This window comes from Rhinolophus sinicus, chromosome 18 (assembly GCF_057876585.1).
Source record: "Rhinolophus sinicus isolate RSI-liver-muscle chromosome 18, RSI-T2T, whole genome shotgun sequence".
NCBI classification, from domain to species: domain Eukaryota; kingdom Metazoa; phylum Chordata; class Mammalia; order Chiroptera; family Rhinolophidae; genus Rhinolophus; species Rhinolophus sinicus.
The window spans coordinates 22,430,485-22,455,183 of record NC_142518.1 but is presented as its reverse complement, the minus strand read 5'-3'; the positions used below and the strand labels follow the sequence as shown (position 1 = coordinate 22,455,183).

The 24,699-nt window shown below is 42.3% G+C and overlaps 1 protein-coding gene, 1 long non-coding RNA gene and 2 pseudogenes across 5 annotated transcripts in view; 2 read left to right on the top strand and 2 right to left on the bottom strand.

Moving 5' to 3' along the window:
• The window catches only part of LOC148754578 (uncharacterized), a 139,665-nt gene extending 118,266 nt beyond the window's left edge, over nt 1-21,399 (bottom strand). For both annotated transcript variants that reach the window (XR_016020029.1, XR_016020030.1), the window contains exons 1-2: nt 20,192-21,399; nt 18,478-18,919 (exon numbers count right to left, since the gene is read on the bottom strand). This is a non-coding gene — a long non-coding RNA (uncharacterized LOC148754578). The remainder of the gene's footprint in view (nt 1-18,477; nt 18,920-20,191) is intronic.
• Nucleotides 320-1,229, top strand: LOC141566978 (homeobox protein NANOG-like; annotated as a pseudogene).
• Nucleotides 10,136-10,878, bottom strand: LOC109433927 (tRNA 2'-phosphotransferase 1 pseudogene; annotated as a pseudogene).
• A 64-nt stretch (nt 21,400-21,463) lies between the features above and the next one.
• The window catches only part of TAB3 (TGF-beta activated kinase 1 (MAP3K7) binding protein 3), a 55,306-nt gene continuing 52,070 nt past the window's right edge, over nt 21,464-24,699 (top strand). For 2 of the 3 annotated variants that reach the window (XM_088795220.1, XM_019710557.3), the window contains exon 1: nt 21,464-21,823. The gene's annotated coding sequence lies outside the window, so the exon portion shown is untranslated. The remainder of the gene's footprint in view (nt 21,824-24,699) is intronic. The other variant, XM_074324296.2, reaches the window with a different exon arrangement.

Genomic DNA, 24,699 nt, shown 5'->3' with positions numbered 1-24,699 from the left:
CACCGTGCTCTAACCAACTGAGCTAACCGGTGCCGCACACTTTCACAAATTTTAATAGTCTGAATTATATAATTCCACCATGCCTTCTCCTTGTTAGAATAAAAAAGATCTAACTCTGTTCCAAATACTTTAGTTAAACATTTTCCAGTGTATTTTAGGGTTATTTAAAAGAAAAAGAAAAATCGATTCCGTCTTTTTGATACTTCCACGTCTGGAGACCTTCGTTATTTCTCTAAGCTCTTCTATCTAAATACTTAAGCCTGGGTATTTCTTACAACCTAGCATACTGGTTTTTTTCTCTTTCCTTCAACTCTGCAACATGAGTGTGGATCTGGCTTGTTCCCAAAGCCCGCCTTGCCCCGAAGCATCCAATTCTAGGGAACCTTCACCAGAGCCTGAGATTTATGGGCCTAAAGAAAATTATGCATCCTCGCAAATGTCATCTGCTGAGACACTCCACATGGAGAATGTCTCAACTCTTCCTTCCTCCATGGATCTGCTTATTCAGAACAGCCCTGATTCTTCCACCAGTGCCAGCGTAAGACTACCCACTTCTGTAGAAAACACAGTGAAGAAGGAAGAGAACACAGGTCAAGAAACAGAAGATCAGAACCCTATTCTCACAGACCAAGCTCTGTGTACTCAATGAGAGATTTCAGAGACAAATATCTCAGATGCAAGAACTTTCCAACATTCTGAACCTTAGCTACAAATAGATTAAGACCTGGTTCCACAACCAGAGAATGAAATGTAATAGGTGGCAGAAATACAACTGGCCAAAGAACAGCAACTAGAGGACTCAGAAGGGTGAGCAACTGCAGAGTACCCAGGCCTCTCTCCCTGTCACCAGGGATGCCTCGTGAACACTTCTGGAAACTTTTCAATGTGGAGCAACCAGGCCTACAATAACCCAACTTGGAATAACCATTCCTGAAACAGCCAATCTTGGAGCTACCATTCCTGGAACAGTCAGACCTGGCGCCCTCAAGCCTGGAATAACCAGTCTTGGAACAACTAGGCCTGGAACAATCAGTTCTTATGGGGAGGAAGCCCTGCCACCCCAGATCCAGCTCCAGCAAAATCGACCTGTCAGTGATTTAGAGGCCACCTTGGAAACTGCTGGGGAAAGCTATGATGTGATACAGTAAACCCCTAAAAATTGTAGTACACAGCAAATCATGGATTTATTCCCAAATTATTCCATGAACATATAGCCTGATGATGTGTGATGATGAATATACTATGCAATCAATTTGGGAAGTGCCTGTATCACTTCTAGGATTTTTCTATGTATGTCTGCCTTGATGTCTTGCTTCTTTCTCATTATGCCCATTGTGTCAATTTGGAGGGGTGGGAGTGTGGAGAATGACTGGAGTCAAATCAAAGAGGTTTCTGTAGCGTTGCTGCTATAGACAAAATTACGATGAAAGATGTCTCTGGCTATAGATAACTAGATATAATAATATTTGGGATATCTTTACGATGTAGAATCTTATCTCGAGAATAGAAAGTGAAAGTATAAAGATGTGTGATGAAGGATTCTTCACATATTCTGGGGTTGGGAGGCTTGTTTAAAAACCTCAACTCAGACCACAGATCAAAAATGGCAGCATGAGGTGAGCCTCTATAAAGCTCCCCTGGAATTTACAACTAATCGAACAACAATAACTCCACAAAGGACTCCCTGCAAAGCAGACAGGCAAGACGAAGAGGCCCACTACCGAAGTCACCTACAGGTGGGCGAATCGTGCAAGCAGGGGAGGTGGGAAGGGAGAAGTGCTGAGAGGGAGCCGCGCGGGAGCTGGACGCAGACCTGGCTCAGTGCTCCGGAGCTCGCTGCTTCCCGGAGCTACCGCAGCTGTGGAAGAACTCGGACTGCTAGGGGTCCGCTTGTGGCCCACAGGGCTGAGGGGGCAGCACACAACACGGCTGAACCCAATGCTCACGGCAGAGACCTCGGAGAAAAGACTGAGGGAAAAGGGCTGAAAACGGTGGTTTAAGCCCTCACTGCCAAGCAGAGAACAGAGCCTTAGGCACTGAGACTAGCCGCCCCCTCCTTACCCTCCCAGAACTCGCCCCGCCCCCACCTGCCCGGTGCTAGGAGCAGAACAGCAGCAGTGTCAGATCAAAAGAACAGAATATTTGCTGTTCTGAGAACTTTGGACCGCAGACACAGATTCACAGCCCAACTAGTTCTGGCAAAGGGGAGGGAGCTGTGGAAGCAGGACCGGCTGTGGTGGTGGTGGTCGCTGCCATTGCTCTGGGCCACCTCTCACAGCTCACCCCACCCTGGCCCCACCTATCTGGGCGGATCCCTGCAGGAGTAAACAGAACTGCTGAAACATACGGGCTCTGAATCTGGTGCAGGAAGAGCTTTGGAACTTCAAAAGCTCTCTGCATACCCACATGGAAACTGCGACCTGTGACCCAGGCGAACTATTAACAGAGGAGAAGCCCGTCTCCCAGGGAATACCCGCATTGTGTGAGAAGCTGGAATAGTGCAGAGAAAACATAGCACTACCGTGTGAGAGAGAAAAAAAGGCTGCAGTCGGAGAGAAAATAAAACATTCTACCAACAAGTACTGGAAAACAAAAGAAAGACCGATTCCTATCAACCTGTTGCGGAAGCCACTTCTGTACATGTCTAGGAAGAGAAATAATAAATCAATAATTGCCATGAATAACCAAGGGAACAAGACAGCTCAGAAACAAAGTGAAAAGTCTCCAGAAAAGGAACTTAAAGATATGGAAATATGTGACTTAAATGACAGAGCATTCAAGATTGCAGTTCTGAAAAAACTCAACGAGATGCAAAAAAACACAGAAAGGCAGGTTAAGGAACTCAGAAACACAATCAAAGAACAACATGAGCATTTCACGAAAGGGATTGAAATTTTTAAAAAGAACCAAATAGAATTTCTGGAGATTAAGAACTCAATAGAAGAAATTAAGAATGAAATAACCAGCTTAGGTAGTAGAGTTGACCAGATGGAGGAAAGAATCAGTGACATCGAAGATAGAAAACTGGAAATTACACAGATGGAAGAAGAAAAGAGACTTGAGACTTAAAAGAAATGAAAGAACTCTACAAGAACTTTCTGACTCCATCAGAAAGAGCAATATAACAATAATGGGCATACCAGAAGGAGAAGAAAGAGAGAAGGGAACAGAGAATATATTCAAACAAATTGTTGATGAGAACTTCCCAAACTTGTGAACAGAACTGGATCCTCGAATCCAAGAAGCAAATAGAACACCTAATTGCCTCAATCCCAACAGGCCTTCTCCAAGGCACATTGTACTGAAGCTGTCTAAAATCAACGACAAAGAAAGAATCCTCAAGGCACCCAGGGAAAAGAAGACAGTAACCTACAAAGGAAAGCCCATTAGATTATCATCAGATTTTTCAGCAGAAACTCTACAAGCCAGGAGGGAGTGGAACCAAATATTCAAACTATGGAAAGAGAGAAATTATGAGCCAAGAATAATATATCCAGCAAAGATATCCTTTAGATATGAAGGAGGAATAAAGACCTTTCCAGACATACAGAAGCTGAGGGAATTTACTAATACACGACCTGCACTACAAGAAATAATAAAGGAGGCTATTTGACCACCATCAACAGGGACAATTTGTGGCAACCAAAACATAAAAAGGGGGAGAGTAAAGGCCTTAACCGGAATATGGGAATAGAGAAAGTAACGTGCTGAAGAAAATGGAATACTCTAAATATCAAACTCTCTTTTACATAAACTTAAGGGTAACCACTCAAAATAAATCCAGAACTGAAATATATACTGTAATAAAAGAAGAAACAGAGGGAAACATCATAGAATACCACCACACAGAAATAATAGACAACAACAAAAAGGCAAAGAAACATTGGAGACACAGCCTTACCAGAAAACTAAAGATAGAATGATAGGAAATCCTCACATATCAATAATCACCCTAAATGTAAATGGACTGAACTCACCAATAAAAAGTCACAGAGTAGCAGATTGGATCGAAAACCTAAACCCAACCATATGCTGTCTCCAAGAGACACATCTCAGCTACAAGGACAAGCATAGATTCAAAGTGAAAGGGTGGAAATTGACACTCCAAGCAAATGGTACCCAGAGAAAATCAGGTGTAGCCATAATGATATCAGATGAAACAGACTTCAGGATGAAAAAGATAAGAGACAAAGATGGATATTTCATAATGGTAAAGGGGACTATACAAGAAGAAGACATAATAGTCATCAATATTTATGCCCCCAATCAGGGAGCACCGAAATATACCAAGCAACTAGTAACAGAACTAAAGGGAGAAATTGACCAAAACACAATTATACTAGGGCACTTAAATACATCATTGACAGCTATGGATAGATCATCCAAACAGAAAATAAATAACGAAATAGTAGCCCTAAATGACACATTAGATGAAATGGACATAATTGACATATATAGAGCACTTCATCCTAAAACATCAGACTATACATTCTTTTCTAGTGTACACGGAACATTCTCAAGGATAGACCATATATTGGGACATACAATCAGTCTCAGCAAATTTAAGAAGATTGAAATCATACAAAGCGTATTCTCTGATCAGAAGGTTTTGAAATTGGATATCAACTGCAAAAAGAAAGCAACAAAAAACACAAACATATGGAGATTAAACAACATACTTTTAAAGAACGACTGGGTCAAAGAAGAAATTAGAGGAGATATCAAAAGATACATAGAAACAAATGACAATGAAAATACATCCTACCGACATTTTTGGGATGCAGCGAAAGCAGTTTTAAGAGGGAAATTCGTATCATTACAGGCCTATCTCAAGAAACAAGAAAAATCCCAAGTAAATAACCTCATGTTACAGTTAAAGAACTAGAAAAAGGAGAACAAGTGAAACCCAACGTCAGCAGAAGAAAGGAAACAATATCAGAGCAGAACTAAATGAAATAGAGAATAAAAAGACAATAGAAAACATTAATGTGACGAAGAGCTGGTTCTTTGAAAAGATTAACAAAATTGACAAACCCTTGGCTAGACTCACTAAGATAAAAAGAGAGAAGACACTAATTAACAAAATCAGAAACGAAAATGGGGAAGTAATCACGGACACCACAGAAATACAAAGGATCATCCAAGAATACTATGAAGGACTATATGCCACCAAATTCAATAACCTAGAAGAAATGGACAAGTTCTTAAAAACATATAGCCTTCCTAGGCTGAACCATGAAGAACTGGAAAATCTAAACAGACCGATCACCAGTAACGAAATTGAATCAGTCATCCAAAACCTTCCCAAAAGCAAAAGCCCGGGACCAGATGGCTTCACTAGTGAATTCCACCAAACCTTCAAAGAGGATCTAATACCAATCCTGCTCAAACTCTTCCAAAAAGTTGAAGAAGAGACAGTACTCCCTAACTCATTTTATGAGGCCAACATTACCCTGATACCAAAACCTGGTAAGGACAGCACAAAAAAAGGAAACTATAGACCAATACCTCTGATGAACACCGATGCAAAAATCCTAAATAAAATTCTAGCAAATCGAATACAACAATGCATTAAAAAGATTATTCATCACGACCAAGTGGGGTTCATCCCCGGGGCACAAGGATGGTTCAACATACGCAAATCCATCAATGTGATACATCACATAAACAAAATAAAGGACAAAAATCATATGATTATATCAATTGATGCAGAAAAAGCATTTGACAAGATACAACATCCATTTATGATTAAAACACTTAATAAAATGGGTATAGAAGGAAAATACCTTAACATAATAAAGGCCATATATAACAAGCCCTCTGCTAATCTCATAATTAATGGTGAAAAACTGAAGCCCTTTGCTCTATGATCAGGAACACGACAGGGCTGTCCCCTATCACCTCTGCTTTTCAACATAGTGTTGGAAGTCCTTGCCAGAACAATCAGGCAAGAGAAAGAAATAAAAGGCATCCAAATTGGGAATGAAGAAGTTAAACTGTCACTCTTTGTAGATGACATGATGCTATATACAGAAAACCCTAAAGACTCCACCAAAAAGCTATTGGAAACAATCAACGAATACAGTAAAGTTGCCGGCTACAAAATCAACGTACAAAAGTCCATTGCTTTCCTATATACTAACAATGAAATCTCAGAAAAAGAAATACAAAAAACAATTCCTTTTGCAATTGCAGCAAAAAGAATAAAATACCTAGTAATAAACTTAACCAAGGATGTGAAAGACCTATATACTGAAAACTACAAGACATTTTTGAAAGAAATTGAAGAAGACACAAAGAAATGGAAAGACATTTCGTGCTCATGGATTGAAAGAATCAACATTGTTAAAATGGCCATATTACCCAAAGCAATATACAGATTCAATGCAATCCCCATCAAAATCCCAATGGCATATTTTAAAGAAATAGAACAAAAAATCATCAGATTTGTTTGGAACCACAAAAGACCCCGAATAGCCAAAGCAATCTTAAGAAAAAAGAACAATAATGGAGGTATCACACTTCCTGACTTTGGCTTGTACTACAGGGCTACAATAATCAAAACAGCATGGTATTGGCAGAAAAATAGACACATAGACAAATGGAATAGAATTGAGAACCCAGAAATAAAACCACATAAATATGGACAGATAGTTTTTGACAAACAGGCTAAAAACATACAATGGAGGAAAGACAGCCTCTTCAATAAATGGTGCTGGGAGAATTGGAAAGCCACGTGCAAAAGAATGAAACTGGACTGCTATTTGTCACCATGTACCCAAGTTAATTCAAAATGGATCAAAGACTTAAGCATAAGACCTGACACAATAAACTGCATAGAAGAAAACATAGGTACTATACTTATGGACCTTGGATTCAAAGAGCATTTTATGAATTTGACTCCAAAGGCAAGGGAAGTAAAAGCTAAAATAAACGAATGGGACTATATGAAACTTAAAAGCTTCTGCACAGCAAAAGAAACCATCGACAAAATAAAGAGGCCACCAACTGAATGGGAGAAGATTTTTGCAAACAGTGCCTCCGATAAAGGTCTAGTATCCAGAATATACAAGGAACTCATGCAACTCAACAACAAAAAAACAAACAACCCAATTGAAAAATGGGCAGAGGACTTGAAGAGACATTTCTCCAAAGAGGACATACAAATGGCAAATAGACATATGAAAAAATGCTCAACATCACTAATCATCAGAGAAATGCAAATGAAAACCACAATGAGCTATCACCTCACCCCAGTTAGAATGGCTATCATCAACAACACAAATAGTAACAAGTGTTGGAGAGGCTGTGGAGAAAGAGGAACCCTCACACACTGTTGGTGGGAATGCAGACTGGTGCAGCCGTTATGGAAGGCTGTGTGGAGGTTTCTCAAAAAATTACGAACAGAATTACCGTATGACCCAGCAATCCCTCTCCTGGGTATCTACCCAAAAAAATCTGAAAACATTTATACATAAAGACACGTGTGCTCCAGTGTTCACTGCAGCTCTGTTTACGGTGGCCAAGACATGGAAACAACCAAAATGTCCTTCGATAAATGAATGGATAAAGAAGTTGTGGTATATATACACAATGGAATATTATTCGGCGGTAAGAAAAGATGAAACAGGACCATCTGTGACAACATGGATGGATCTTGAGATTATAATGCTAAGTGAAATAAGTCAGACAGAAAAAGCAGAGAACCATATGATTTCACTGATATGTAGTATATAAACCAAAAACAACAAAAGAACAAGACAAACAAATGAGAAACAAAAACTCATAGACAGACAATAGTTTAGTGGTTACCAGAGGGTAAGGGGGGTGGGGGGTGGGAGATGAGGGTAAAGGGGATCAAATATATGGTGATGGAAGGAGAACTGACTCTGGGTGGTGAACACAAAATGGGATTTATAGAAGATGTAATACAGAATTGTGCACCTGAAATCTATGTAATTTCACTAACAATTGTCACCCCAATAAATTAAAAAACAAACAAACAAACAAACAAAAAACACCTCAGCTCAGGTGAGATGTTAATGAGCTATAATGTGCTTCATTGATTTCCTCTGCCCCTTTTGCTGTTTTACTACAGCCCCTGATTTGTGAATTACTTAAGTATTTGTAAAAGATGTTTTTCTTTTTTTGTTTGTTTGTTTTTTGCGTGTAAAAGATGTTTTTGTACTTTGGTGTATCATGATAAAAGTACCAGTTTGGCTGGGTGGTTTATAAGTTTAAGTACAAATAAATAAAACATCTATTTAAAATAAAAATAAAAAAGAAAGAAAAATCCATTAATTCATTAACCCAATAAATATTTATTGAGTGTCTACCAAGTACTCTTCTAGGAACCAGGTACATAGCAGTGAACAAAACAGACTAAAGTCCCTTATATTTCATACCAGTATAAATAACTACAATATAAACTTCTCAAAGTCTGTTGATTTTGTTCCAGAACTTCTGTTTAGAGTGGTCACTGTCTCCATTCTCAAATAAAGTTGGTATTTAATTTGTATTTTGACAATGCAAATTAATGAAGATATCTTTTAGTGCTAGAGATGAATCTGGAGTTTATCAGACGAAATGAACAGCAAGAAAATGACATATAATAAAGAAAATGAGTATGCTGAGAAAAGAAAGAAAAATCTCTTTGTGACAATCATTAATTGTTTTTTTCTCTTTAAAGGTTTATTTTATAATGCAAGCAGGGCAGAAACATCATGAGACATTTAGACTACATTACAGGATCCAAGTATATTTAAAAGTGAATAAAAGAATTTTAGAAGTAACTTCAGCAATCTGACAACCATATTGAAAAATTATAACGGTGCATGGGTTTTCTCATCTTTACAGCTTTTCAAGTCACTGTGCAGGCACTTTACTAGACTTTCAAAATCAAATTTTTGACAGGGCCCAGAAAGTCAGCTTCATTGTTAGTTATGAGATCATCTTTGAGCATTTATATAAATCATATCAAAACTAGCAAAAGTTCAGCTGCAATTTTGTTGGTGGCAGGGGGAGCTGTCTGGGTTTCCTTTTGCAAAGTGAGTCCTTGGATACTGTATGATATGGCAATCTGCGGGTGCCAGTTTTCTATTCCGCTGGCCTCATGCCTTCTAACAAGTTGCTGACTCACTTTATGGAGTGGAATTAAGAACCTGTCTGAATCAATAGGCATTTGTATCAGAGAGTGCTAGTTTTCCTCCAACATCCATTTTCTCTTTCTTCTAAGAAAATAGAAATTTTAGCTAGGCACAGCATTAATAAAGGTCAGCAAGATCTTGGAAAGCAGCTCACAGGCATCAGAAGCAATGGCATTGTGGTAAATAAGAAAGATTTATAACGTTGAGCAGAGTCTGCTGCTTCTTGCTACTTTTAGCAACATCCTACAGAGGGATGGACCCCAGTCAGAACTAGCTAGACAGCAACCAAAAATGGAAGAGAACATAGCTCTGTCAAGAGTCATTCTTTGCCTGTGGCCTGGGATTTCAGAGCCCCACGTAACTGAAAAAGCCAACTGCTTTCTGCAACTCCACAGTGGAGCAGTTTAAACAGGTTACAAAAGAGGGAAGACTTGCCAAGAAATAATACTGGGCTCCTCACGCACCTTCCTTCTTGACCAGTAAATGAGAGCTAGAGCAGAGGTAAAGAGCATATTAAGAACGTCAGACTCAGGCGTCTGGTTGGCTCAGTTGGTTAGAGCGCTGTGCTCACAAAAACCCAGGTCGCCAATTCGATTCCCACATGGGCCAGTGAGCTGCACCCTCCACTACATTGAAGACAACAACTTGATTTGGAAGCTGAACGGAACCCTCCACAACTAGATTGAGACAATGACTTGATTTGGAGCTGATGGGTCCTGGAAAAACACACTGTTCCCCAATAAAAATTAAAAAAAAGAACGTCAACCTCCCACCCAAAGCTATTAAGAAGAGCTTAAGGAAGCAACTATCAAGTTGAATGAGAGGAAGATGAGTCAGCACAGAGAACAGCGAAAGAGCAAGAGAACTTGCCTGGAAGAGATTGTGGGCTATTGTTACCCTTTTTTTTTTTTTCTTTTCAAACTAGAATTTCTTTTTGTTATCTTTTTACATCAAAAAAAAAAAAAAGAAAGAAAGAAAAGAAAGAAATCTTATTGTTGGATCATATTTCCTCCTCTGGAGCTGTGCTTGGGACCTCTCTCATACTCTTGTCTCTTCGTTGTCACCCAAGGAGAGGGCCTGTCCAGTATGGCATTGCTGCAGGGCTTCTTTGACGGACTTGGGAAGCAGGAAGCTATGAGCATTCCCTGGAGAAAGGATCACCCCATTGGCAGAGCAGAAGGGGATGCCAGGGGCCCACTGATACCACAGCCACTTCGCAATTTGGCCTCATGTCACTGATAACACTCGGGTCTCCATGCAGTCCTGGGGCCAGGTGGATGTGCATTCTTCCCGGATAGACCAGGACCTTGAGCAAGATGGATGGCCAGTGCTGCCAGAATATGCCATGGATAAGCATCAGGGACAGGGCCTCTGGGGTCTTCACGGGCATCAGCTCCAACTCGGTTTTCTGCAGGGAGTGACTCTGAGGGGCCTGGATGAGAGGGCCAGTGCTGGGGTCCCCCTGTTGCAGGGCAAACTACTGCTTCCCATCGGCGTCCACCATACACTGCACATCTTCAGCCGAGAATCTGCAGAACTGGGCAGCTCCAGGAGGGCACCCAGAAGCATGAAGCTGTTGGCCCCATGGGAGTCCCTAGCTTCAGGGGCCGTGGTGCAAGGTGTAAGGCAGAGTCTTGGACAGCCGCACATCTTGGTCAAGTTCCTGGGGTCTGTGAGCCCTTCTACCCCTGGGCATCACTGCTTCCTGCCTCCTTCTTCCAGAGGAGCTCATGGCCAAGACAGACTCCCACTGTCTGCCAACTGACCCTACAAGACGGGTACTTCTACAAGTAATTGACAAGAGTAAAATAGACCAGAAACCTTTTAAATGTTAGAGGGAGTCTGAAAGCCTACGAAACCAAAAACCTAGCTTGCAAATGTCTATGAAGATTAGAGACTAATTTCCCCTTTATTCTTCTGGGTTGTTGGCTGAGACCCCCCCCCCCCAAATAAAATGCAGATTAACAGGAGAAAAACAAACAGAAGTTCAATAACATGTATACCTCTTGTAATTGGGAGATACCCAGAAAACTGAGTAACTCCCTAAAATGGCCCCAGCTGTGAACTTAAATGCTTTCAACTAAAGACAAAAGATGTTGAGCATGGGGGGAGGCCAATTATGGCAGGAGGTTACCAGGAAAGCACAGTAATCGAGGGCAAGGTTGTTATGCAGATTGAAGTTCTTGCCTTCGCCTTTGATAAACTTTCTAGAGATTTAGTCATTCGCTTCCTAGTAGGGAGAGGAAGACACCCTTACAGATGGAGATTTTCCTTATACATGTAAATGTCTCTTACAAAAGGGTAACCTCTACTCTTGTCCGTGGTTTCAGAGCTCCTGTGCTTGCTGTTTCTTAAAAATAAGCAGCTCAAAATGATCAACATGCCAAAGAGGCAGATTTTGGGGGTGGCAAACTCTGCTCCCTTTCAGTAGTAATAGAATTGTACTTTGGGAGTTCTCTCCCTTGGCAACAGGTATACTCTATGTGTGGAAACATGGACACGCATAGATGTTTGTGTGGCCAGAATAGCAGAATGGCAAAGGCTAATCGTTTTTCCCCAATATCTGTTTGCCCCTTCTTCTATCATAGTAGAATTATGAACTGAGTATGTGGCCACCTAAGATAAAAACTTTATTTCCCAGTCTCCCTTATACTTAGATGTGGTCATAGGACCACAAGTCCTGGATGATGGCACGTGAGAGGAAGTGATGTGTGAAACGTCCAGGTTATGCCCTTAAAGAGAAGGCACATGTCTTTCCCTTCCTTACTTCCCACTAGTTAGAATATGGAGGTGGTAGAGAGCCATCTAGAATCAATAGACCATGGCAGCATTCTATGATGGCAGAACAAAATAGAAGTAGCCTGGTTTTCTGACACTACAGAGCAGCATATTAACCTAGACTTTTAGAGGAAAGATTTTATCTGTCAGTTATACACAAACTTCTAGTGTAATTAATAAGGAATTATATAGCATAATGTAATTTTAGAAACTCAGAAGAAAATAGAGTATTTTTCAGCTCTGTTTAAGAATGACTTCTTTAGCTTCAAGCAGTGTGAAATGTAAAATGTGATAAACAAAAGTTTAATAACTATACCGTATTGTTACCGTGCTGCTCGCTGTAGGAAAGCCAAAACTTGAGAGACAAGATTGGTGGAAAGAAAAGCAAGCTTATTCAAAATGGTGGAAAGAAAAGCAGATTTATTCAAAATGCTGGCATTCTCGGAGGTTGGTGGACTCCCGTCCAGAAGCCATTTCCACCACACAGACACACACACACACACACACACACACACACACACACACAGCCCTCCACCCCCAGCATGGTCAAAAGGTTGTATAGGCCTGTAAGAAGAGGCAAACAAAGGAAAGGGGCGTGGGGGTTGGGGTGAAACTGGTTTGGAGTAAACAGAACCATTGAAACTGGTATGCATAGTAAATGCATAGTAAACAGAATCACTAAGATTTGGCAGGAGAGGAACAAAGAAAAAAAAAACTATCAAAAAGTCCCGAGCTAAACCACACTGTAAAATCTAATTACACTAGAAGTTTAAATCTCAAAATAGAAGGTACAGTGTCACCCTTACAATATCAGTAAGTCATTCAAATTTATAAGAAAGACACCTAAATTTATAAGAAAGACACTTTATTGTAGTTAAGACAATAAAAAGTCAGTTGAGTCTTGAGGAAATACATATGGTAAAGGAAAATCACTTGGAAAATGTTTATCCTATATAGATATCAAAGGAGTGAAATTAAACTAACCTAGGAATTTTATGTTACACCGAATAATTACATTAGCGAACGCTTATTGAGGACCTACCTATTTCACGTTAGGCACTATGCTAAGTGTTGTATATCATTTAATCTTTACAACATTTTATATATGAGAAACTGAGACATAAAGAGGTTAAGCAAATCACCCAAGACCACATAATTAGAAAGTGCTCAGAGAAGGATTTCAAACCCATAGTGTGTGAATTGACTCGGTACTCTCTCAACTACTAAACCATACTGCTTTTCACGCCAAAAGAATAACATTTATAGGTAACACACAATGCTGGAAAGATTAGTAAAGTGATTTACTCATTCATTACTGTCCAGTTTACTCTCAGATACCTCACTGTCCTTCTCTGGCTTTGCTCTCTATCATAGAAAACTACATTTTCTAGGTTCCTTTGTTCTCTGTCTTGTGGGTAGTTTTGACCAATGAATATAGTACTTGCATAAGATTTGACAGCAAGAGGACATACAAATGGCAAATAGACATATGAAAAATGCTCAGCATCATTAATCATCAGAGAAATGCAAATAAAAACCACAATGAGATATCAACTCACCCCAGTCAGAATGGCTATCATCAACAACACAAATAGTAACAAATGTTGGAGAGGCTGTGGAGAAAAAGGAACCCTCATACACTGTTGGTGGGAATGCAGACTGGTGCAGCCGCTATGGAAGGCAGTGTGGAGGTGCCTCAAAAAATTAAGAATAGAATTACCGTATGACCCAGCAATCCCTCTCCTGGGTATCTACCCAAAAAAATGTGAAAACATTTATCCATAAAGACACGTGTGCTCCAATGTTCACTGCAGCTTTGTTTACGGTGGCCAAGACATGGAAACAACCAAAATGTCCTTCGATAGATGAATGGATAAAGAAGTTGTGGTATATATACACAATGGAATACTATTCGGTGGTAAGAAAAGATGAAATAGGACCATTTGTGACAACATGGATGGATCTTGAGATTATAATGCTAAGCAAAATAAGTCAGACAGAAAAAGCAGAGAACCATATGATTTCACTGATATGTAGTATATAAACCAAAAACAACAAAAGAACAAGACAAACAAATGAGAAACAAAAACTCATAGACACAGACAATAGTTTAGTGGTTACCAGAGGGTAAGGGGGGAAGGAGGTGGTAGAAGAGGGTAAAGGGGGTCAAATATATGGTGATGGAAGGAGAACTGACTCTGGGTGGTGAACACACAATGGGGTTTATAGATGATGTAATACAGAATTGTACACCTGAAATCTATGTAACTTTACTAACAATTGTTGTCCCAATAAACTTTAATTTAAAAAAAAGAAAGAAAACAAAATAAGATTTGACAGCCACGAAGAAAGAGTTCAAAGTACTTTTCTCCCTCTCTCTTTCTGCTTTTCTTTTCCTTCCTTCCTTCCTTCCTTCCTTCCTTCCTTCCTTCCTTCCTTCCTTCCTTCCTTCCTTCCCTTTTCTTCACCTTCTTCCACCTCCCCCCCCCCCCCACTCCAGGTCAAGCCGTTGTTTCTCAGTCTAGTTGTGTAGGACACAGCTCCCTGGCCCATGCTGGTATTATGAGCCTTGCGCTCCCCCAGCTGAGGCAGTCGGTCGCCTGTTGAAAGCTCACAGCAGCTCGAGGCAGCTCTCGTGGGCTGCCGGCTGCTCACACTAGCCACTGGCCGCTCATGGTGGCACACAGTAGTCCACGGCAGCTCACACCAACCTCCGGCTGCTCACGGCAGCCCAGCTCCAGGGAGAGCAGTTGTTCACAATCTTAGCTGTAGAGGGTGCAGCTCACTGGCCCATGTGGGAATCGAACTGGCGACCTCAGCACTATCAGCACTGAGATCCAACCACCCGAGCCACCGGGCCAGCCCTTTTTTTTTTTTTTTTTTAAGGAGGTGCAGCTCACAGTGGCCCACGTGGGGATTGAACCAGCCACCTGGGTGCTACCAGCATCATGCTCTAACCAACCGAGCTAACCAGCCACCCCTACTCTTTCTGCTTCTTACAGCATCTCTTCCATGGATCCAGCTTTTGCCAGACCAAACCTCCTTTAATGGTCCCAGATACTACTAGCCAGTTCTGACCTAGCAGACCCGGTCATGGTTCTAGTTCCCTTCCGATGGCCCTGGTTTCTGGGCTCTGGTAATACCACCTCATCCAAGTGTCCCCCCATCCCTAGGGCCAACAGCATCTTTCTGCTACTGCCAATCACTGAGTTCTTTCATCAATGACTTCTCAGCTTCTCTATTACTTTTAACGTCAATTTCCTGTTTTATTTTCCCTCTGTTAAAAGTACTAGAATGGTTTCTGAGGTTTTTGCTGGAACCTGACTTAATATACAGACAATCCACCCCTTTGGGGAATAAAAGCAGTAATGATGATCATACATGTTGACCCAGTTTCCTACCCTTAAAAATGTACCTTAAGGAAATAACTGAACAGAAACAACAACAACAAATTTGTACATAGATGTCCTTTTCAGCATTATTTGTAATAGTGGAAAATTGGAAACTATCTGAAGTTCAATATTAGGAGAATGGACAAAAAATTGGTGGTACGTAACACAATGGAATTAAATGCAGCCATAATAATTATTTTATCAGTCAACTTTTGCTAGATTATACTACAGTAATGGCTGATTCCCAAATCTCTGATTCATCACAGGTTTATTTCTCACTCAGTTACCTATCCTTGCAGGTTAGCTATAGCTCTGCTTCATCCCAGGACCCAGTTGGAAGTACCAGTCCTATGTTGGGCTCTAGGCAGTGGGAAAAGAGCAAGGACAGAATAAGACAATAGCCCTTACAGCACAGGCTCAGATGTGGGATATGTCATTTCTGTTCAAATTCCAATGGCCAAAGCAAGTCATATGACCAAGCTTCAGACCAAGGAAGCAAATACTGCTTCTATGGGGAGGCCCACCAGGAATTGACAATATAGAGATAGCACCAGAGGAGAGGGGCAGCAAAGATTTTCAACAATAATAAAATATACCACCATAATGATGACTATAAAGAAACATGGCCTGGAAGTACACACTGTTCCCCAATAAAGTCCTGTTCCCCTTCCCCATTAAAAATCTAAAAAAAAAAAAAAAAAAAAAAAAGAAACATGGAAAATGTTTTCTATAATGATAAGGAAAGTAAAAATCTACAAAATTTTTTACGCACACTGTTGTGGTGGAGTCTGCTAGCTGTCCACCAAAATCCATTCTAACCCATTTCCTGGGCACATGAAGTTAGATGCAGTCATGGGACTAAGTTCTAATCAATGACACTATCTACCTGGAGATAATATCAGGTTCCACAGGTGAAGGGCTCAGTCCTGCAGGACTGCCCCCTCCCGCCTCACTTTAGACACCAATTGCAAGTGCAGTTTGTCACCTGTGCTTCTGATCAACTGGCTATAAATCAGAGGTTCCTATGACTCCCTCCTTGGGCTTGATTCATTTGCTAGAGCAGCTCACAGAATTTAGGTGAACAGTTTACTTACTAGATTACTGGTTTATTATAAAAGGATATAACTCAGGAACAGCCAGATGAGAGAAATGCTAGGTATGGGGGGTAGAGCATGGAGCGCCCATGCTCCCTCTGGCAAGTCATGTTCCTGGCACCTCCATGTGTTCACCAACCCAGAAGTGCTCTAAACCCCTTTTGGATTTTTACGAAGGGTAAGTAAACATGATTGATTAAATCTTTGGCCATTGGTGATTAATTCAACCTCCAGGCTATCTCCCCTCTACAGAGGTTGGAAGGTGGGGCTAAACATTCCAACCCTCTAATCACAGGCTTCCTTGGCAACCAGCCCCCATCTTTAGGGGCTTTCCAAAAGTCACCTCATTAACATAAACTCAGGTATGGTTGAAAGGGGCTTGTTATGACTAACAAAAGGCACTTTTATAGCTCATACCACTTAGGGAATTTCAGCAGTTTTATGAGCTCTGTGCCAGGAATGCAGACAAAGACCAAATATATATTTCTTATTATAAATCACAATATCACAAGGACCCACTATTATGCAACCTGATTTACCATCTCCCAGCTTTTCCCTCTCACATCTCTAGGTTCATGACAATGGGTCAGAAGACTATAGAATGAGAAGTTCAGAAAGAATTCTTGTGGTGCCACTACTCTTCGATTGGGTGCATGAGATTTGAAAGTAAACAAATGATCTTTTTAGGTACCAAAAGGAAAAGTTTTTTACAATTCTCTACATAATTTCTCTTCGCTAACATTGAAATAATGATGAACTTCAATTTTGAATGTTCATCATTTCACTTATAATAATTGAAAATACTTTTACTCAATTTCGTGATGAGTTTACATATGACCTCTTTGGGGACAACCTCCCCAGAAAAATGTCTCCTTTCCATAACTTTTCCCAATCCCCACTCTCCCAAACACTTTCTCCAGATCCATAGTTTCTAGAACATTAAAGGTATTGTTAAAGAGAAAACGACAGGCTCAAAATGGCGTCACTCATGCTAAAAGCCATGATACCAAACTATAAACAGCTGGCACCCTACATCAAGATTGCCTGGCACCAAGCATCCCAAGTAGTCCATCACTGACAAGGTTCCTCGTAGGCTTGCTCTACAAGAAGGGAAAGCACGGGATCCTGTTAGTGGAACCCAGGCTCACTCTTCAGACCCAACAAGGGCTCCCTCTCATCAAAGCTCAATTTAGCTACTACTGGCCCAACCTACCACCTGTAGAAACCAACACTGCCATAGTATGGCACAATTTCTCAAGGAAACCAGCAGCCACTTGGGCAAATTGATTACTTTGGATCCCTTCTACATGGGGTGTGTGTGACTGCAGGCCAGCGATTCATTCTTTTCAGAAGTGATTCAAACTCTCACCATGAGTTTGCCTATCCTATCCACAGTTCCCCCAGGAACACCACGATTCAAGAGTTTACCAAATGGTCATCTATTCATGTGGTATCTCATATAGTATTGCCTAAAACCAAAGGATCCATGTTACTGCAAAGGAGTTGCACATGACCATGAGAACCACTGGTCTCATCACATATCTCATCATACACCTCATCACTCAAAAGGAGACAGCCTAATGAAATGGCACACTGAAGGCTCAGCTAACTTGTTGGCTTTTAGACCATACTCTATGGAGTTGGGGTGAATTGGTAAGAGGGGGCCCTTGTTGGTCTCACGAGTAGCCTCTATTCTTGTCAACATGAGTGACCCTGGGTGAGACCAGAAGAAGGGCTGCCTGGCTGAGCCCAACCCAAATTGCGGACCTATTTGCACCAAGAAATAAAATGGTTATTATTTTAGACTTTTATGTCTTAGAGTGGTTTGTTATATAGCGATGTATTATTGATCAAATAAATGAAGCCAAAAATATCTGAAATGGTACAGAAGGTGTATGAGATACAGCTGAAGAAAATACATGCTAAATTCTATCACATTCTAAAGAGAGCTTCTAGGCCCTTCCCTAAAAGCTCACTAAAAGGTAGCAAAACCGGTTCTATGACTATCACCCAACACCTCCCCAGCCTGAATAAGAGAAGACTAGAAGGGAGATTTTTATTACTTACCATCTTTGAGGGAGTGTTGTAAATGTTCTCTCCCATTAGGGAAGGCAAAGCCAAGTGAGGGAGCTTTGGAGCGCTGAGTAAGGAGTGTCAAGATGTAGTACCTTCCAGCTGCTTGGTCACTGAAAAGCAGCTATCTATAGGTCCATCCCAGGTGAGAATTTTAGGGACAGCCGTCCATATATCCTTGGAGTTTGGAGACCAGAGTCAGCAGAGAAACTGCTGCCTGCCTCTTGCCAGAAGAATTCTGAAGACCGGAAGCTTGTGGGAGCAGCAAGACAGGGCAGCATGTCTGTTGTTCAGCATGGCAAGGACATGTGAGTTTCCCATGGATCAAGTGAATGTCACAGAAAGCAAACAAGCTGGAGCCTCTTGTTTGTGTCCTGCCAGTGAGTGAGGGGATCCTGGCAATAAGCACCTGTGGGTCTTCTACAAGAGGCAGGGCCTGAGAAGAAGTTAGAAAAAGGTGAGTCCATATCAAAGAATTGTGCCTTGAGGAGGGTGCTTTAGAATCACGCTCAGCCCATGAGAGAGCCAGCATTTGGGTGCCAGTCACATAGAAGGCTTATATTAATAACAGCATCAAAAAGTAAAAGAGGGGTGGCAGGTTAGCTCAGTTGGTTAGAGTGCGGTGCTCTTAACAACAAGGTTGCTGGTTCGATCCCCACATGGGCCACCATGAGCTGCGCCCTCCACAACTAGATTGAAACAACTACTTGACTTGGAGCTGATGGGTCCTGGAAAAACACACTTAAAATAAATAAAAGTTTAAAACATATGTATATGGATTTCTTCATTTAAAAAAAAAAAAAAAAGTGAAATAGACCAGGGGCTGAGGAAAGAGTCCAGACAGAGGAAAGAGCATCATTTGTGTCCTCAGATATGCTATCAAATCTTCCCAGTGGGAGCCTAAGAAGAACCCCAAATGAAATCAAAAGAGAAAGAGCCAATTTTAGGCATCTGCCAAGTGCAGAAAGGACAAAGCCATGTTACGATTGTACCTGTAAAGCAATGACTTGCCCACCTCCATTCCCACCCCCTTCATCCCTAAAGGAGAAGAAACTAGTTAGCAAAATGGGGGAGGAGAAGTAGAAGACTAAGGAACAGAAAGAGTAAGATTATACCTGCTTCTTTAACTTTAATCTCTTCACTGATGAGAGAGGACAAGATACAATTTTAAATCAAGTTCTGAGTTTTGATTATTGTACGGGGTTGCTGGCTGTCCCCCCAACCTTTTTTCTAAAGTCATAGAATTTTTAGCTAGGTACAAGACTGCTTAGAATAAGACCACATTTCCAGTCTCCCTTGCAGGTAAATGCAGTAATGTGATTAAGTTCTTGTCAATGGGCTGTGAACTCAAGTGATATTAACAACTTCTGGGTTGTGCCCTTAAAGGAAATGGGTAGACCTTCCCCTTCCTGATGACTGGAATGTGATGTGGTACTGAGACATTCTGGACCAAATATACTAGGACAACCCTCTAGGGATGGTGGAGCAAGAAGGCAGAAGGAGACTCACTCCTGCTCACTCTGTGGAACAGAGCTGCTGTATTAACCCACTGTTGCCACGTAATAAGCATAAGTCTCAGGGCCATACTACAGTGCACACTTATTTTCCACTCATGGGTTTGTGAGTTGTTTGGGGCAGTTGTTTGGTATGAAACCCTGAACTTGAAATAGGTTTTCTACAATGTTTTAACATGATGGACCCCCCCTACCTGGGATGCGCAACAGGAGTGAATGGCCCCCTTTCTGACCACATCCAGCTTCCAAAATGAGTGGCTCTCAGCATCAGAGCTGCTCTGCTTCAGGATGTGGGTCAAGTTCAGCTCAGCTCTACACATCTCATTCGTATCACCAGGCTGGAGGGTGATTAGAAGCTCTCAGGACAGTGGCAGTTCCTTCCCACAGCAGCAGTTGGAGCGAGTTGACAGTTTTGCCCACACTTGCAGACACTGCGTCTTGAAACACCCCATCAGAGACACCAGCTCCAGCAGATGCTGCTCCCTCCTCGTAGGTCTGAGTTGCAGCTGCAAAAGTCCCCTCCTCTAAATACCTAAATTGTAATAATCCCAACCTCTCCCCTTGGTCCACCTGAGCTCTAGATGTAGTAGCTGCTTCCTGCGGTTGCTATCTCTGCGTTACATGCCTGTGAGACTCTCCTCAATAATTTTCTGATATATTTCATGACACCCCACCCCCCAGTATCTACTCATTTTTATCACGGAATTTACTGTGCTGAACTGTCATTGTTGTTTTTTTTCTTTCTCATCCATTTCCATCTCAGGCCAATAGCTCTCTGAGGTCAGAGCACATCTGTTTCCTCATCACCTGGCACATAGGAAACTGAACTACACACGTTTGAATGAATAAATGAATGAAGGAGGAAAAATAAAACAGGAACAGAAGCAGTTAATAGTATGAGATTTAGAAGACTCACACAGCGTCAAGATGAAAGAGAAAGTTAGAGGGTGATGTGAGAAACAGGAGGGCTGGGGCTGCCAGCTGCGAGCCCAGCTCCGAGCACACAGCAAGCTCTCAAGAAATAACAAGTCGACAACAGGACGACGGGGCAGCTGAGACTTTGCAAAGAATACTTGGTGACAGGGAGGGTAAGGAGAAGGAAAAGGCTGGAGGACTCCCGAGCATCCCCAAGTGTGTTGGCCCTTTGGGCTCTAGAGGGATAACCTAGCCTTAAGGGACGCCTTTCACTTCGCTGCCGCGTCCGGCCCAGCCCTTTCCCGAGTTTCATTCCTGGTTCTTCTGCTCCCTCCTCTGCCCCACGGTTCTAGAAGAAACAGGTAAAACAGGGAGAAGCACTTGGGTGCTATTTCAAGGGCTGTTCTGGGCATGCGTCGTGGCCCGCGCGCCCGCCCTTGCGCAGGCGCAATAACTTTCGCTGTCACTGGTACTACCCCTTGCGGATAAGGGGGAGCTTTCTCTCAGGAGCTCAGACTACTCTAATTGACCACCTTTCCTGTGGGCCCCCGCCCTCCGGTTGCTGTGGGGGAAACCTCGCGAGATTACTTTCGGTAGTCCCCGACAGTGCCACCTTTGTGCCTGGCGAGCGACTGCACCCGACGGGAGCCCTGAAGCCCGCGGTTCGCTTGCCAAGCTCTCGCTGAGACCGGATCCAGGAAATACGAGGCGGGCCTCGGTGGGAGGGACGCACTGAGGGAGGAGGGAGGAAAGGGGGCGGCGGCGGCTCTCACCGTATCCGGGCCTCGCGCGGCGCGCACCCGAGGGGGGGTCGGGCGGAGAAGCTGCGCCGGCCCGGACCCCCCGCGGGAACTGGCGGCGGGAGTGAGGGCGAGGCAGCGGCCGCGGCGGACGGGGAGCAGCGGCTGCCGGTGAGTGTCCGTGAGGAGGCCCGGCACCTGCTCGGACTGGGGCGTCGGGGGTGGCCCCGGGGTTGTCCCCGGGGTCGTCCCGGTGACCCAGCGCCCGGGTGGTGGGCGTGTGCGACTGCGGGTATCCCGGGGTTTCGGCTCGGCCTGGGGCTGAGGGGCTGCCGGAGGTCTGCGCACGGCCTGGTGCGCCCGCCTGGGACGCCCCGGGAGGCCGAGAGAGGGAGTGGCTGGGAGCCTGTGTCGGCCCTCGCCTCTCAAACAGAGGGGATGATGTCCTTTCTCGCCGGACCCTGGACTTTGACAAGAGTGAACCTCCGTGGGCGGGCTTCAAGCCCTAGCAAGGCGTTTGGGGATGGGAACTAGCAGCGCCAAGGTTGGGGTTGGTGAGGGTGTTGGAAAGCGTGGGGAAGGTTAGTAGTAATTGTTTTAAAAGAGGTTTGCAAATAATTGTAAGTGTGGAGTCAGGAGAAAACATCGTCTACGTCCATTTAAAGATAACACAATCTAGCAGCCCTCTGAGGTCCAACAACAGATAAGTTATTACCAGTGGAGTTCAATAGTTTAGTATTGTGTGTCAGCCCATTAAAGTGTATAAAAGCCGGATTTTGGGGGGTGATGGGGGACAAGGTGCGTTATAAACTAACTTGCATATAAAGTGAAAAGTTGACACCGTTGATGGAAAGCATTTCTTACTGAAACGTAATTTTAAAAAATTGCTTAAGAAAACTTGTCACCTTTGGTCCAGACAGTGCTTGTCGATTCCATGTGTTCTACAGTGACATTTGTCAGACAATTTTTAGCATGTGATGTATTTACTTCTGGTTTGTAAAAGAACAGGAATGAATGGGAACGGACAATTTGAGAACCTTAGCTTTTTTTGCACACTTTTTCAGTTTGGAACGATAAGGGGGTTTGCTTTTTTTCGTTGCTTTGCAAATGTTTTGCATTAGTAGACAGGAACATTTATAAGGAGAAAGAAACATTTAGATCAAGAAAGGGATTTTGAGATGCGAGTGTAATTTTTCACAGTATTAAATTTTAAAGGGCATCATCACCCATGGCAGTTTTATGATGGTGTCTGTTTATGAACACCGGAAGATTGCAAGCATATAGACACATACATCATTTTAAGTCAGCGTGTGATAATGAAGTTTTTCAGCTTTAGCCCTCCCCCCCTTTTCCTACAACTGGCTTACTCAAGGGACAGACTTCAGTGAAGTTAAACATTAAATGTGATTTTCATCTTTACATTTCACAGCACATCATCTGTGTGCTAGCATTCTGAATTCTCTTCCACATGTTTATTTGACACAGTCTTCTCAATTACAGATACCACACTCTGTACAGTTTGTGTTGGAACAAAGGGAGCTAACATTGAGTACGTTCAAGCACTGGACTTGGTGAATTATGTATGTTTGTATTTAATCCTCATAGCCACCCTGTGCTAAAGATAACATCCATGTTGCACAGAAACGACACCTCCAGTACTCCTCAGTAACTTTCCTGAGGACGTCATATAGCTGGTGAGTTGCAGAGCTAGAACTCCAATTCATGTGAGTCTGATTCTAGAATATGTGCTTTTTCTACTATGCTCTGCATAAGTTTATGTGCTGACCGATACAAGTTTTGTGAAAATGGAATTTTTTGTCACAAAGAAACCTTTCAATTCTGTTGGTAATCTTAAAAGCTTTCAGTGTTCTTGGCTGAAGATAATCTCAAGTGGTTTTTGTTGTTGTTGTTTTGTTTTGTTTTCACATGCCTTCATTTTCTAGCCAGAGGTAACATTTTCGCAGGTCTGCTGATTGGTAAAGATTCTTAGTAGTGACCTAGCTGAAATTCATGTTTTCATTAACTTTGCCTCCAGTTTCAGCATGCCCAAGCTACTTCAAAGACCAAATATTTCGTTTATTCTGGTCTTGAATGCCTTTTCAAATTATATTACTAAAATAAAATACCAACTATATATAAGGGTTTGAATTTGCTGTATCATAGCTTAGATGTATACACACACCCACATCCACCCACCTACCCAGCCACCCACCTACCTTCTCCACCAAATGGACTACTTGATAACAGACGCTGTTTTTCTTCTTTTTAACGTAGTACAGAAGTTTTAGACCCAGTTTGTGGTTTGCAGAAAATACGGTAGCTAGTCTGGGATCCAGCATAATTTTCTGTGGAGTTAGGGAGTGAAAGACCTTCTAGGTTTCCAGGCAATAGCTTAGAATTCTGTGAAACAGCAGGAACATCTTTCCAGTGCATGGCCATTGGTCACTTTTGTCCCTCACTGGTCTCTGCTCTTGCATCTGCGATAAGCTGCTGAGCTTGCCATCCTGGCCGCTCTGTCTGCTGGAGAGTTCAACTAGAAGAGTAGCAGCTGAAATTAAAGAAATGGGGTGGGGAGTGGGGAAGGATACTAGGTGCTGTGCTGGCACTTATTCTCCAGCAGGTCCTTTGGTTAGGTTTACCTGTGGAATTAATTATCCCCGGAATTTGGGATTTGCTGCTCCGTCTTTTAAGAAGTAAATTGGGGACCTTCAGTTAAGGAGCCACGTCTCACAGAAACATGGGCATTAGAGGCAGAGGAAAAAGAAGTGCACTCCTCAGGACGCAGCTGAGAGAGAGAGAGAAAAGAGGAGAGGAGAGTGGAGGAGAGAGAAATACGGAGTTTGGAGCCTTGCTTTCTTGAAATGATACCTTGGAGTCCTGATGGGCAATGTTTGGTCTGCATGAGCAAGTTTTTCATTATAGTTATACTCCCAAGAATTAGGTATACTTATTTGTGAAGATAATTGGTATTTGGGTTATTGGGGCAAAAAAAATATCAACAAATGATAATGTAAGTAAATACTCAAGTAAATAAAAAAGCCTTCTGA